We start from the raw sequence: 14,502 nt of genomic DNA, 5'->3' as shown, positions 1-14,502 counted from the left end.
CCCTCAAGCCAGTCTCCCTGTCAGTGTATTAGCAGTCGTCTTGAAGCTGTCTAAAACAAGACTTGGACAGCAACATCACATCCATCATCTGTATTGTCCTCAAAACTGAGTTGACCTGGTAAGTCTTAACAGGCCTTTTTCAATCTTATTTCCTATTGTCTGTAATCTGTAAACTCTCAATTGTTGTAACACTGCAAGGACCCAAAATTCTGGACTTTTCCTTTTCTGCTTGCCAATTTCAACTAGCCAATCCTCTCTTTCCACCTCTTTCTCTCTCTCTTTCTCTTTGTCCCTCCCTCCCTCAGAAAGTAGAGAGGAACAGTCAATACATGCTTGCACTTTGCCTCTTTCCCTCCACTTTCCCCAAGTCTGTTTTCTCTTTATCACTCGTATTATCGCAGGTGAGTTTCACTCAGTACTGCACTGCAGCATCACATAAGCCTCAGTCTTTCCAGCCCACAATATCTGTTTTTTAGCCACCCAGCTCCTAACCAGTGAATATGGAATTTGAAAAGCACAAATTTTAGGTTTTTGTAACTGCAGCTCCAATATCAGGCTAACGATTTCTTTGTTAGGGTAACATCAGCTGCCCTAACAAACAAAAACCAAGGTTTCAGTGATTAAAGACAATAAAATTATGTCTTGCACACATAACAATCCAGTGGTCTGTTCCTCGTAGGCAGGGAATTTTCCATCTTGTGGCTCCGTTATACCCAAAGGTCACGTGGTCCTCTGCTTGCAGGAGAAGGGTAGGAGGAGGGAGGACCATCGGGGGCATTATTATGAGCCAGTTGTGGAAATGGGACACATGTCTTTCACTGCGTCCTTCTGGCACACAGCAATTTCACGGGAGCTGGGAAATGTAATTCCTGGCTTGACAGGCGTTTCCTGGTGACAACTCCCAAATTCGTGGTGAACGTTGACAAATCCATAATAATCCGTATGGAAGTATAGTGCTTTACCATTTACAAAGCATTTTAATGTAAATAATGACATGAAGTAGGCCTAAAAGATTTATTACTATATCATAAGGGGAGAAATGGCTTCAGAGGAGTTAACTTGCTCAAGGTTGTACAGCTAGACTTCTGGTTTCAGGCCCAGTGTGTATAAAGGGCTTGGGAGTTGTCGTTCCTATTGTTACAACAAGAAAAACGCTGAGAAAACTGAAAATCAACACCTTAATACTCGTCAGAGAATCATGAGATGGGTGAATACGGAGATTCTCAGCTGAGATAACTTACCTGTAGCAGAAACCACCAGAGCCGTGGATGGGTAGGATCACTTACGTGGTAATCTTGACAAGTTGCTGGAGGTTGAGTGTGAGCTACCAGGCATTCTTATGATGAAGAGTCAAGAAAAATCTCGTGGCTCTGCAGATAGAGGAGAAAGGTAACCATTTTGAACTATGCCCAGAACACCCTCCATAACAAAGGGCTACTTGCTAGAGTGAAAGACTTCACCACAGCCTTATCCCACATGGGAGATGGGCATTTACCCAATTCCAGCCCCCTCAAGCCTTCCTGTCTCACCTCAGGGGTAAAAAAAATAGCTAAGAAACACCTGTAAAGGTGTAGACACAGGCCCACTAAAAGACTGAGATTTAAGGCTACAATTGTAGAATGCCACCCCTTCCCCACGCCTTGCCTCCACAGCACCAGAAATCAAATACAATGACTGTAAGTTACAGCTGGGTGAGCTGCAAGGCACAGACTCTGTTTAAGGAGTAGTTTCTAGGGAAACCTAGGGACAGTGGAGGTAGCAGCAAGGACCCTGGAGGAAGCTGGGGCCTCCAGCACCTATGGCTGCAGCAGACATTACACACAGCCCAGCTGCTCACAGGTTAACATACATCCTAACACGAAAGACCTTCTACCTCAGTTCCTATTACCTGATGTACATTATGTCTGGATTTTAACCAAAAAATTGCAAGGCATGCTAAAAGATAATTTTTTTAAAAACTCCACAACAATATGAAGAGCATCAGAACCAGACTCAGATACGACACAAATGTTGGAATTCTCAGGGAATTTAAGATAACCAATTAATATGTGGAGGCTCTCATGGAAAAAGTAGACATCATGAAAGAACAGATAGGTAGTGTAAGCAGAGAGATGGAAACTCTTAAGAAAAGTCAAAAGGAAATGCTAGAAATCCACAGAAGTGTAACTGTAATGCCTCTGATGGCTTACCAGTAGACTGGGCACTACATGTGAAACAGTGTAGTGTTATTTGAAGGTGGACTCAGATTAGTTATACATGTATGTTGTAAACTTGAGGGCAACTGCTAAACAATATAAAAAGAAAATGTAATTGATATTCTAAGAGAAGAGAGAAATCGGAATCACATAAAAATGTTCAAAACCAGAGGAAAAAAAGAACAAGCACAATGAATAGAAAAGCTACAAACATATTTATCCAACTGTATAAATAATAATTATAAATGTGAATGGTCAAAATACACTAATTAAAAGACAGGGATTGCCAGAGTGGATAAAAAAACAAAGACCCAGCTACGTGTTGTGTACAATAAACCCACTTTGAGTATAAAGATTATACAACTAGTGAGTATCTGAACCAAGCAGACTCTTATTCTTTAACTTCAATCCACTTGTCCTCTTCCCACAGCACATGCTGTCAGTGAATTACAGAGGCAAGTACAATTTCTAGAAAAAGCGGAGCCTCCCCACACCTCCGACGTTTATGTCAAGGGGGATAAACTAGGCCCTCATTCTCTGGAAAAGTCCTTGAGGGCTTGCTGTGATTGCCAACAGGATAGTGGATTAAATAAACCCAACTCCTGCTCCCCCTGCAGGGAAGCCTCAGGTCAGTTACCTGTTACAGGAAAGAATGTTTTAAATGGATTTATCTCCTCATACCTCCTGCTCTCCTTCACCCCCTACTACTCACTCCCCTCCTCCCACCCACGACCGAGTGACCCTCAAGGGCAGGGACTGTTTCCATTTATTCCCATAGCTCCTGAGCCTGAACAAATACTTAATGAACGCTTCCTTGACTTAGCACAGTCATTCTGAGCATGGCGTTTTTCTACAGGAACGCTCGCTGACCCCCTTGGCTACCCACCTATTGCACGCCTGGCACCACTGCAGCAGCATTGGACCTCCCTTCTCCCCAGCTGCCAGCATTCACTGGGAGTCAGTCATGAACTAAGCTGCTTCCACGCCACCCCATCCTAAAGACTCATGAGCACCTTTTCTCCTTCCCACCCTCCCCATCCCATAACTTGAGGACAGGGATGCTAAAGAAGGAACGTCTGTACACACAAGAAAGCTGCCAATTTCTCAATGCATGTTCTTCTTGGCTATTTGTTACCTTTTTCCTTAGGAAAAGAACAATAACAATTTGCCCTTTCTTTCATCTCTTAAAATAACTTGAGTGTAAGATACACTTTAGAGCCTTCTGTACATGATAGCAAAACTGGTCTGTGAACATTTGACTGTTCAATTAGGATCAGGCGACACTGTTTTGGAAATAAGAATATGAGAATCTCATCTTGAGCCAGGCAGATCGGCTGCTCCACCTTAAGGTCCGGAGGCCCAGAGGAGCTCCTGCAGGTCCAGAGGTTTAAGGAGGAGAGATAGATACACCTCTGAGCTGAACAGGAGGAGCTGGGCACAAGCAGGAAGAAGAAAGGAAGTAGGGCCTCCTGTTCCCACCCTGTTCCTGGTAATGAGCTCCAGCTGCCTCACATTAAAGTAGTGCTTTGTGGCTGGCGAGGATACCCCTTAAAAACCATTGCTCGGGGGCCTCCCTGGTGGCGCAGTGGTTGAGAGTCCGCCTGCCGATGCAGGGGATACGGGTTCGTGCCCCGGTCTGGGAGGATCCCATATGCCGCGGAGCATCTGGGCCCGTGAGCCATGGCCGCTGGGCCTGCGCGTCCGGAGCCTGTGCTCCGCAACGGGAGAGGCCACAGCAGTGAGAGGCCCGCATACCGCAAAAAAAAAAAGAAAAAAAAAAAAAAAAAAAAAAACCATTGCTCGGGGGCTTCCCTGGTGGCACAGTGGTTGAGAGTCCACCTGCCGATGCAGGGGCCCTGGGTTCGTGCCCCGGTCCGGGAAGATCCCACATGCCACGGAGCGGCTGGACCCGTGAGCCGTGGCTGCTGAGCCTGCGTGTCCGGAGCCTGTGCTCCGCAATGGGAGAGGCCATGGCAGTGAGAGGCCTGTGTACCACAAAAAAAAACAAAAAACAAAAACCATTGCTCAAGGCCTTCACAGAAAACCCTGAGAATCCAGGTGCTGAGGAACAGTATTCCTTTTACCTTCCTCCTACACCCTCGATACAAGAAATAGATTTGAACCCTTTGGTTCTCTTAGGTAGATACCTCAGCATAGAATTTCTGGGCCACAGATATTTTTTAATGAAAAGAAAAAAAACAATGTTATGACTTTAGGGAAGTTTCTAAAAGGCAAAAAAACTAGAACCAACCTCCATGTTACATAGAGAATGTAAGTAAAGAGTTGGCCATAAACAGATTACACTGCAAAATTATTTGGAATCTAGAAGGATGGTAATAAAAATAGCAGCCATATATTCTCTAGTCTTCAGTTGGTTAGATATTAGGTAACTATGACCAAAAGCTGTAGTCTTCTGAGCCAGGGACCACCCCATAAAAAGGTGTGGTTACCCTGCCCAGGCCAGGAGGGCTGGGAAACTCCAGGACATCAGGGGTTTTTTTCTGGAAAGAAAGAACTGACAACCTGTTCCCTTCTCCCCCAGCATATCTGCATGAAACCTCATGATTCATTTTAATTTACTTTCTGATGTTGCACAATTTTGGCATTCCTGTTGATAGTATCTCTCACTGATCTTAAAAATAGCGAAATATGAAAACATAAAATTTTGGATAAATCGAAAGTGCTTTCTGAGGAGGGAAGTGTGGAGGACCTCTGACCTGAACTTCCAAGCATAAGAAGATGGACAGGATGGCAGAAGTGAGAATACCCAGTTTACAGTTGGGAACATCAAAGGTGCACAAGTTAAAGGGGTCCTTGGGCCACTGCTGACTCATAAGCCATCCGGTTGTAGCAGTTTCTCTGCCAGCTTTGTTCACCAATTTCCTCCAGGGGGCGCTGTCTCCTATTCTAGTGCCCGCTAAACCCAGGTTCCCCTTGTGTACACAGGGAAGCCCGCTAAGGTGGTCTTAGAAGCTACAGTGAAGACGGTTACAAAACAGTACTCTTCTGAAATTAGGCCCAGGATGTACATGGTCAGATTTTCTCTGCTGAAGAGCAGGTAGAGGATAGGAAATCAAACTAAGTCTACAGAGAGATTGCCAGAAATCTCTGACCCAGGGAAATGGAAATTTTGTCTATTTTATTAAATCATAAGCTCTAAAAACAAATGGACAGCTTCCCTTCCAAGAGATAATTCTTAGTAAAAGACTGGAACCCCTTGCTTAGGTATTTGTATGATGTCACCCAATTTTACTCTTGCTGGAGCTTGCCTCAGTGATAGTTGGAGCGAATCCAGCCAACTCTGTATGCCTTGTTCTGAGGGGAATGGGGACCTGCTGTGGGCCCAGGGTGGCTGTTGTGTTTGCCAAGGGCTGTCCTCACCAGCAACTGTCAGCCTGAAAACACTCCTTGGGACTTGGGTGGGAGTTTCAGAAAAAGAAATCTTCTCTCTTCCCATCCAGCATCAACAAAACCCAGGTGAGTAGCATTCATTAGCAAGCTTTCTATTCCACAACTGCTCAAACTTGCAGGTAAGTTAATTATTCTACAGAAAGGTTTTCCTGCTTAATATTCAGAAAATATAGTAAAATCAAGATATGCAGAAAAAGCTTTGGGTGTGACAGGTTTCTGTGTATGTGCATGTGTGTCTACCTGTACACACTGTTAACAAACAAAAATTTAACCGAGTAAAATTTAAAGGTCCAATTGGCTTTATTAAATGATTCATGAACTGGGCAGCATCCCATCTGGCAAGTAGAGAGGAGCTCAGAGGAGCTGTACAAAACGGAAAGCTTTTATAAGCAAAAGGAGGAAAAGAGTGGATTGCTTCAGGCTTAGGTAAGCTACCTATGGGGGACAGGAGGGGACCTGTGTGGTAGATTCCCTCACTGGTGCTGACCAGAAATTTCCATACTGACCGGTTAAGACAGGGGTCCCCAACCCCTGGGCCACAGAACGGTACCAGTCCATGGCCTGTTAGGAACCAGGCCACACAGCAGGAGGTGAGCGGTGGGTGAGCAAGCGAAGCTTCATCTGTATTTACAGCCGCTCCCCATTGCTCACGTTACGGCCTGAGCTCCGCCTCCTGTCAACATTACGGTGAGTTGTATAATTATTTCATTATATACTACAATGTAATAGTAATAGAAATAAAGTGCACAATAAATGTAATGCGCTTGAATCATCCAGAAACCATCCCCCCACCCCCAGGTCCATGGAAAAATTGTCTTTCATGAAACCGGTCCCTGGTGCCAAAAAGGTTGAGGACCACTGGGTTAAGACTATATTCCTGGGGGAGGTTGTAACTGCAATTAGGTTAGGTATTAAGTTTGGTTTGCTGATGTGGGGCTTAGCACAAGTGATTCCATTTTGTTGTTTTTTTGTAACAATGCACAGTCCATTTATCTTTATCTATGTGTAACTTAGGTTGATTTCAGTAAACCTACAGCTTCCATTCTTGGCAAACAGATACAAAATGTATGCTTTATTTCTATGTGACTCACTGACATTCTCCTTCCTTGAGAGCTTTGTGCTCTATACATTGAATTTTTTTGCTCCCCCCGTTATCATGTACATGCTTCAGTGACAGCCTTCAACCCTTATCGCCAGAGATAATTGTCCTATGCAGGGAAGCCACAATATCCTGTTGATTCTGCCTTCCCTGTATTGATGGAAAATGTCATTTAAAATGTAAGTGGGAATCCACATGTGAGCGCAGTCACCTGGGGAGGCCTTGGTGGGTACAGTCCTTTACAGCCACAAGTGAAGAGCAGAAAGGTGTACAGTGGCGGAGCCGAAGAAATGGGTAGTAGGCCCCAAAAGAGCTATGAATGCAGATAATGCAGAATGGGTGGGGTTGTCTTATGTCCAGTTACTTTTTAGCCTACTCGCTTGTCTTTTCACCAGATGATTCTGGACACTGGGAATCAACAGCTAGATGATATATGAAACTAAGTTATATATTTGAGGACTACTTTGTGAAGATTTACCAGGACACGGTGGAAAGGATTTGTTGAGGGAGATTTCCATTGTAATGCTGCACATACTCAGTTCAGGGAGTTCCAAGGGGAAAAAGGGCCACAGAGCTTTTGTCTGGTCAATAGCCTCATTACCTGTCAGCCAGCAACTCTGTTAACACTAATGATGGCTTGTTTCCGCTTTTGGCAACAAGTTCCAAGCTGGTAGACTGACTGATGGTCATTTTCTACAGAAATGCACACCATCGCCAGCTCACTGTGCAGCTATCTATGTCACAGACGGCTGGAATGTTTCCCATAGTTTATCTTTATACCCATGTATCCTGAAGAGTCTGTGCCTGATTTTTAAAAACTGTCTGACGAAGGCCAGTATATAGGCACAGGGATCAGTGATGTTTCGTACAGTTTCACTTCACCCATAGGGAGTCCTATAGGAATTCCTCATCCATCATTTACCTTTAATGCTTAAAGAGTCCTACTCATTTGAGCATTACCATGTTTTCTCAGTATAAGTGTAGTGTGAGTATAATTGTGAAAATAAGGAACAAGCATACTCAGTGCCCATCAAGGGCTGGCATCAGAGTTTATCAGTTAGTATGGGGGTTTCCAAATCCAAAACATTTCATTTTGGTTCCTTCCCTGTCTTGGCGTATGATTAATTACTTCATCCTTGTGTGTTCCCTAGTTTTTTTCTGTAGGAATAATAATATTGGGTGGGCCAAAAAGTGCCTTCGGTTTTTTAAGTAAAAATAAAAAAACCGCATTTTTCATTTTCACCAAGAACTTTATTGAACAACATATTCACCCCTTTGTTCCACTACCTTCTGCCATTTTTCAGGCAACTTCATTATTCCATCTTCCCAAAACTTTTCATCTTTTTGAGCAAAGAACTGTTCCAGGTGCCTTTTACAGTCTTCCAGGAAGTTGAAATTTTTTCCATTAAGAGAATTTTGTAAAGACCGAAATAAATGGAAATCCAAAGGTGCAATATCTGGTGAATATGGCAGATGAATCAGAACTTCCCAGCCAAGCTGTAACAGTTTTTGCCCGGTCATCAAAGAAACATGCAGTCTTGCATTATCCTGATGGAAGATTATGCGTTTTCTGTTGACTAATTCTGGACCCTTTTCATCGAGTGCCGCTTTCAGTTGGTCTGATTGGGAGCAGTACTTGTTGGAATTAATCCTTTGGTTTTCTGGAAGGAGCTCATAATACAGGTCTCCCTTCCATTCCCACCATATACACAACATCACCTTCTTTGGATGAAGACCGGCCTTTGGTGTGGTTGGTGGTGCTTCATTTCGCTTGCCCCATGATCCCTTCCATTCCACATTGTTGTACAGTATCCACTTTTCATCGCCCATCACAAACAGAACGTTTTCGGGCTTCCCTGGTGGCGCAGTGGTTGAGAGTCCGCCTGCCAATGCAGGGTACACAGGTTTGTGCCCCGGTCTGGGAAGATCCCACGTGCCGCGGAGCGGCTGGGCCCGTGAGCCATGGCCGCTGAGCCTGCATGTCTGGAGCTTATGCTCCACAACGGGAGAGGCCACAGCAGTGAGAGGACCGCGTACCGCAAAAAACAAAACAAAAAACAGAACGTTTTCATTACATTTCAGTAGAGAATTGCTTCAGAAATATGGTCAAGAAGGTTTTTTTCACTTATGTGGAACCCAAACATCGAAGTGACTCACACAATAAGCTAGTGCAAATGATTTTCAGTGCTTGATTTGGACATTTTGAGTATGTCTGCTCTCTCCTGCGTGGTATAACGTTGATTGTTTTCAATTATTGTTTTGATTTGATTGCTATCCACTTCAGCTGTTCTACCCAACCATGGAGCATTGTCCAGCGAGAAATCCCCAGCAAGAATTTTGCAAACCACTTTTGACACGTTCGATCAGTCACAGCACCTTCTCCATACACTGCACAAGTCTTTTTGTGCATTTCAGTTGCGTTTTTACCTTTCTTGAAATAATAAAGCATAATATGCTGAGAATGTTGCCTTTTTTCTTCCATCTTCAGTATTAAAATGGCTACACAAAAATTCACCAATTTTGATGTCTTTTTTAAATGCACGCTGATATGACAGCTGGCACAGTCAATCTAACAAAATTGTTTTGAATGAAGCTAAAGACAGCTAAGTGCGTCTAGAGCCATCTTACGGAAAAAAACAAATGAACCTTTTGGCCCACCCAGTACAAGCTACCAAGATGGGATGTTATGCTACAAAACCTACTGATGTATCCTCAAATCTTAGTGTCCAGGAGGTGATACAGGCTAAAAATGTACTTAAGAGCTAAAAGACCTTAGATGCTTTAGTAAATAATAAAGTTCTAGAATTTAATAATGGAAGTAGAATATTTTGGTTTTATTTTTCACTTTGAGGTTGATAAATAAATACTATGAGACCTTCCAAAATACTATTACTCAGTGCCCCTGTCAGAAACAGAAGGATGCATTGAATACAGCATTATCATTATTCTCATCATCATTACTATCAAAAAATAACCACTCTGGAGTGCTTGTTGTGGAGCGCAGGCTTTAGTAGTTGCAGCACACAGGCTCAGTAGTTGCAGCACGTGGGCCCTTAGAACGCACAGGCTTTAGTAGTTGTGGCACATGGGCTCAGTAGTTGTGGCTCATGGGCTCTAGAGCACAGGCTCAGTAGTTGTTGTGCATGGACTTAGTTGCTCTGCAGCATGGGGGATCTTCCTGGATCCACATGTGGATTGAACCCATGTCCCCTGCATTGGCAGGCAGAATCTTAACAACTGTGCCACCAGGGAAGTCCCTCTTCTCTCTTTTTATTATTGTCCCATCTCACTAGAGCTTTATCAATGTTAATAATTTTTTTTCAAAGAAACAGCTTTTGGTTTCATTGATTTTTCTCTATTGTCTTATTTTCAATTTCATTGTCTTCTGCTCTGATCTTTATTTTTACCTTCTTTCTGCTTTCCTTGGAGTTATTTTGTTTTTCTTTTTCTAGCTTCTTGAGATAAGAACTTAGATAATTGATTCGAGAACTTTCCTTTTTCATGATGTAAACATTTTAGTGCTATAAAAGTTCCTCTTGGCTCTGCTTTCATTGCCCCCCACATATTTTGATATGTATTTTAATTTATATTCACTTCTAGGTATGTATTTTACATTTTCAGTTCTATATATGTATTTTAAATTTTCTTTGAGACTGCTTCTTTGACCTATCAATTATTTAGAAGTGTATTGTTTAATTTCCACATGTTTAGAAAATTTTCAGTTGTCTTTCTGTTACTGCTTCATGGTTGATTCCATTATGGTCAGAGAATATATTCTGTATAATTCAATTTATTTTAAATTTGTCAAAGTTTGTTTTATGACTCAGGTTATGGTCTATCTTTGTGAATGAATATTCATGGTTGCTTGAAAAAAATGTGCATTCTTCTGTTACTTGCTGGAGTATTTTTCCCCTTTATTCCTCAAGGATTATCTCATTAAATGCTGAGTTTGCAGCTGACTTTTTTTTTCTTTCAGTGCTTGAAAATAGTCTACATGGTATTAGATGAGATCCACTAATTTTTTTTTTTTTTTTGCGGTACGTGGGCCTCTCACTGTTGCGGCCTCTCCCGTTGCGGAGCACAGGCTCCGGACGCGCAGGCTCAGCGGCCATGGCTCACGGGCCCAGCCGCTCCGCGGCATGTGGGATCTTCCCAGACCAGGGCACGAACCCGCGTCCCCTACATCGGCAGGCGGACTCTCAACCACTGCGCCACCAGGGAAGCCCCACCACTGCTGTTTTAATTGGTATTCACCTATAGGTGATGTTTCATTTATCTCTGGCAGCTTTCATGATTTTTTTTCTTTGATTTTAGTTTTCAGAAGTTTAATTATGATATATGTGGCCAGCAGAATGATGACCCCCAAAGACATCCAGGCTCTAAACTCCAGTACCTGTGAATATATTACCTTACATGGCAAAAGGGACTTTACAGATGTCATTAGATTAAGGTCTCTGAAATGGGAAGATTATCTTGGTTTACCTGGATGAGTGCAACCAGATTTTCCCAGCTTTGCTCAGAGAGAGAGATGTGACACCTGAAGAAGGGTCAGAGAAATCTGACATCGCTGGCTTTGGAGATGGAAGAAGGGCCCTTGAGCCAAGAAACGAGGAACCCCTAGAATCTGGAAAAGGCAGAGACTCACACTGTCCCCCAGAATCTCCAGAAAGGAATGCAGCCCTTCTGGTTGTACTGGCCTTCTGATTTATAGAACTGTAAGGTAATAAATTTGTATTAAGTTTGTGGTGATTTGCTATGACAGCTATAAAAACTAATACAATGTCTCTTGATGTCATATTCTTTGGGTTCATTCTGTTTCTTAAATCTATAGGATTGTGTCTTTCACCAAACAAAACCAAACCAAAGTTTTCAGCCATTATTTCTTTGAGTATTCTTTCAGTCCCACTCTTTCTTTCTTATCTCTCTTTGGGACTCCAGTGATACAAATGTTAGATCTTTTGTTATTTATTACAATTATGTCCATTCTTTTGAGAATGACACTGTCCATCCTTTTTCTTTTTAAGTCTCTTCGCTCTGTTGCTCAGATTAGGAGAATTTTATTGATCTGCCTTCAAATTCACTAACTTTATCCTCTGTCATTTGCACTATTGAGCCCATCCAGGAAGTTTTAAAAATTTCTGTTGCATTTTTCAATTCTATAATATCCATTTGGTTCTTTTCAATAACTTCTATTTCATGACTGAGATTTTCTATTTTTTCATTGTTTTAAGAGAGTTTGTAATTGATGTTGAAGACCCTGTGTTAAGGCTGCTTTAAAATCCTTGTCAGATAATTCCACCCTCTAAATCATCTCGGTGTTGGTGTCAGTGGATTGAGATTCAAGTTGAGATTTTCTTTGTTCTTTCTATAACAGGTGACTTTTAAAAAATTGTATCCTCAGCATTTTGTCTGTTATTTTAGGAGATCCTGGCTCCTACTAAATCTTTTCTTTTAGTGGGAAGCCACCCTGTTTATAGCATGCTGCATCTGGCCTGTATTTGTGGGCTGTGGTTCCAATAACAATGTAATTTTCAGAAGCTTCTGGTGCTGTTTTCTTGACCTGAGTGTCTGGCATGCCACCTAAGACGCAGAAGCGGTCCCCCAGGCCCTCCATACTGCTGTCTGTCTCCTGGGGGAGGGAAGGCTCAAGCCCAGCAGAAATGTAGGGCATTTCCCTTGTTTGCTTATTGTTTGCTGGGCTCCCAATCTATCCCCTTACTGGTGTTGCTGGGCTCACCTGATGGCCTTGTCAGATTGGCTCCCATTAGATGTGGGGGAAGAATTAGCCTACCTGGGCTACCTTCTGTTGCTGGGTCAAGGGTCAAAACATAGCAGGTCCAGGCCACTGTCTTCTGGGATGTAAAACACCCCGCCACAGTGCTGTTCTTCCCGTCCTGGGTTCCCAGACCAGTTTGTCTTCTTCTTACCACATTTGGAGTACCTCCTTTGGTTGCCTCTTGCGTTATTTTCAGGATTTATAGTTGTGCTTAGTGGGTAGGCCCAGGGAAAGATGAGTCTGCACCAACTTGTCAGGACTGCAAGGAGATAGTATAGTTTCAATTACAGCTTTTATTCCTTCTTGACAATGCAACAGTGTGTTTTTTTTTTACTACCATCTCTCCTTTTTGTTATTGTTGTTACATATTTAAGTTAGACACATATTTTACATTACACGAGATACTTTTATTTCAGTTCTGTCATATTATGGTATGTTCTATTTTTATTCATAAATCTTTACATAAAATTAAATCGCAATTCTTTTTCATTTGATGTTTAAATAAGGAGCGTTTCCCTGTATTTTTAGGAACAGATTTCAGTGTACAGGGTGGGGATGGACCACGGTTGCTTTCCTAGCTTCATGGCTTCTTCCTCTGCTGTTTCTAGGGATAAAAAACGACATCTGACTCCTCTGACCCTTCCGTTTTTCAGTATTGCTGCCCCAGTACCTACCAGCTCAATCTGAAGTTACTACTGGCAGTTGAACCATTGTCCTAGTAGAAGGGAGATTTTGGTAAAGGTGTAAGCCACTCTTCCATCTTCCCACTGCCCCTCGGTGGGACCCTGTGGCCTTGCTGCTCTCACACCAAATGGGACCCTGTAGACCTTCTCCCATTCTGCCTGTTGTGTTCAGACCCACTTGCAGAGGTTCCCACACAAGTTAGGGTCCACTGTTGGGATCTTCTCTTCCCTCCACATGGCTGCGTATCTCATGTGGGACCGGTGAAGGTCCTACTGCTGGCAGATGGTTTGGTCTTCCTGTACATATTTGGGTCTTGTGGCATATCGAGTCACTTAGTCTTTTCTTCTGCTGATTTTTCCTTCTGTCCTGATTTTTCTGTCCATTTTTAGGAGGAGATATAATGGAAAGTTGGAAAATTACGACGCCATCATGAGTTCACCCCAACTCCCTTATATTTTTTCCTCAAACTATATTCCTCCTGAACTCAGTCTTGAGTTGGAGTCCTTGACTCTGAGGATATAATCCTTCATCCTAGCTCTAGTCCTTCAGACATGGTATTTGTATCAGACTTTCTAGAGCTTGAATGTGGCCTTTCCCAATAGACTTGATTTGCCCCTTATCCTGGATACTTCACTCATCCATGGAACCGAGCTCTGACTGTGGCCATCCTGTCCAAGTCCAACTGCCCTGCAAACTTCCCTCTGAGACTCATAGAAGAGAATTCAACCATGAGAGAGCATTTTGTCTATCCTCATTGTTTTATAGATGAAAAACTTAGGCTTACATAAATTAGGGAAAATATCCAAAGTCTCAGAGATTTTCTGCAGCAGTATGAACTAATTTACTGGTTTATCTAATCTATACCAGCAGCTTATGACAGAAAGTCCTGCCCTATTTCCCAATCAGCCTGAACAGAGCCACAGGATCCTTGTGAACATAATGTACATGGCAGTCACTTCTAGAAGCTTCTGATCCCAGTCCAGTGCTCTTTCTAAAACACACTCAATTCCTGCTCTTAGCCATGGCAACAAATACACTTACCTTCCATCTAAGTACACCACAATGCTGCCTTGAGTTTTGTTTGTGGTTCACTATGATCCCTAGATCCTTTTCTCTTGTTATCTCAAATAGAAGGAAATTTCCAGTTGTATTTTATTTATTTATTCTATTTTTTATTTTTTATTTTTTTGGCTGTGGCTGTGAAAGCTCGGAATCCTAACCACTAGGCCACCAGGGAACTCCCCCCAGTTGTATTTTAGTTTTTCTTTCTCCTCCTTCTCTTCCTTTTTGTGTGTAATATCTTTCACTTTGTTCTCCAATACTTGTTACTATTTTTG

The sequence above is a fragment of the Mesoplodon bidens genome (assembly GCF_964165515.1).
Source record: "Mesoplodon bidens genome assembly, chromosome: 14".
NCBI lineage: Eukaryota > Metazoa > Chordata > Mammalia > Artiodactyla > Ziphiidae > Mesoplodon > Mesoplodon bidens.
Note: the sequence above shows the minus strand (reverse complement) of the source record.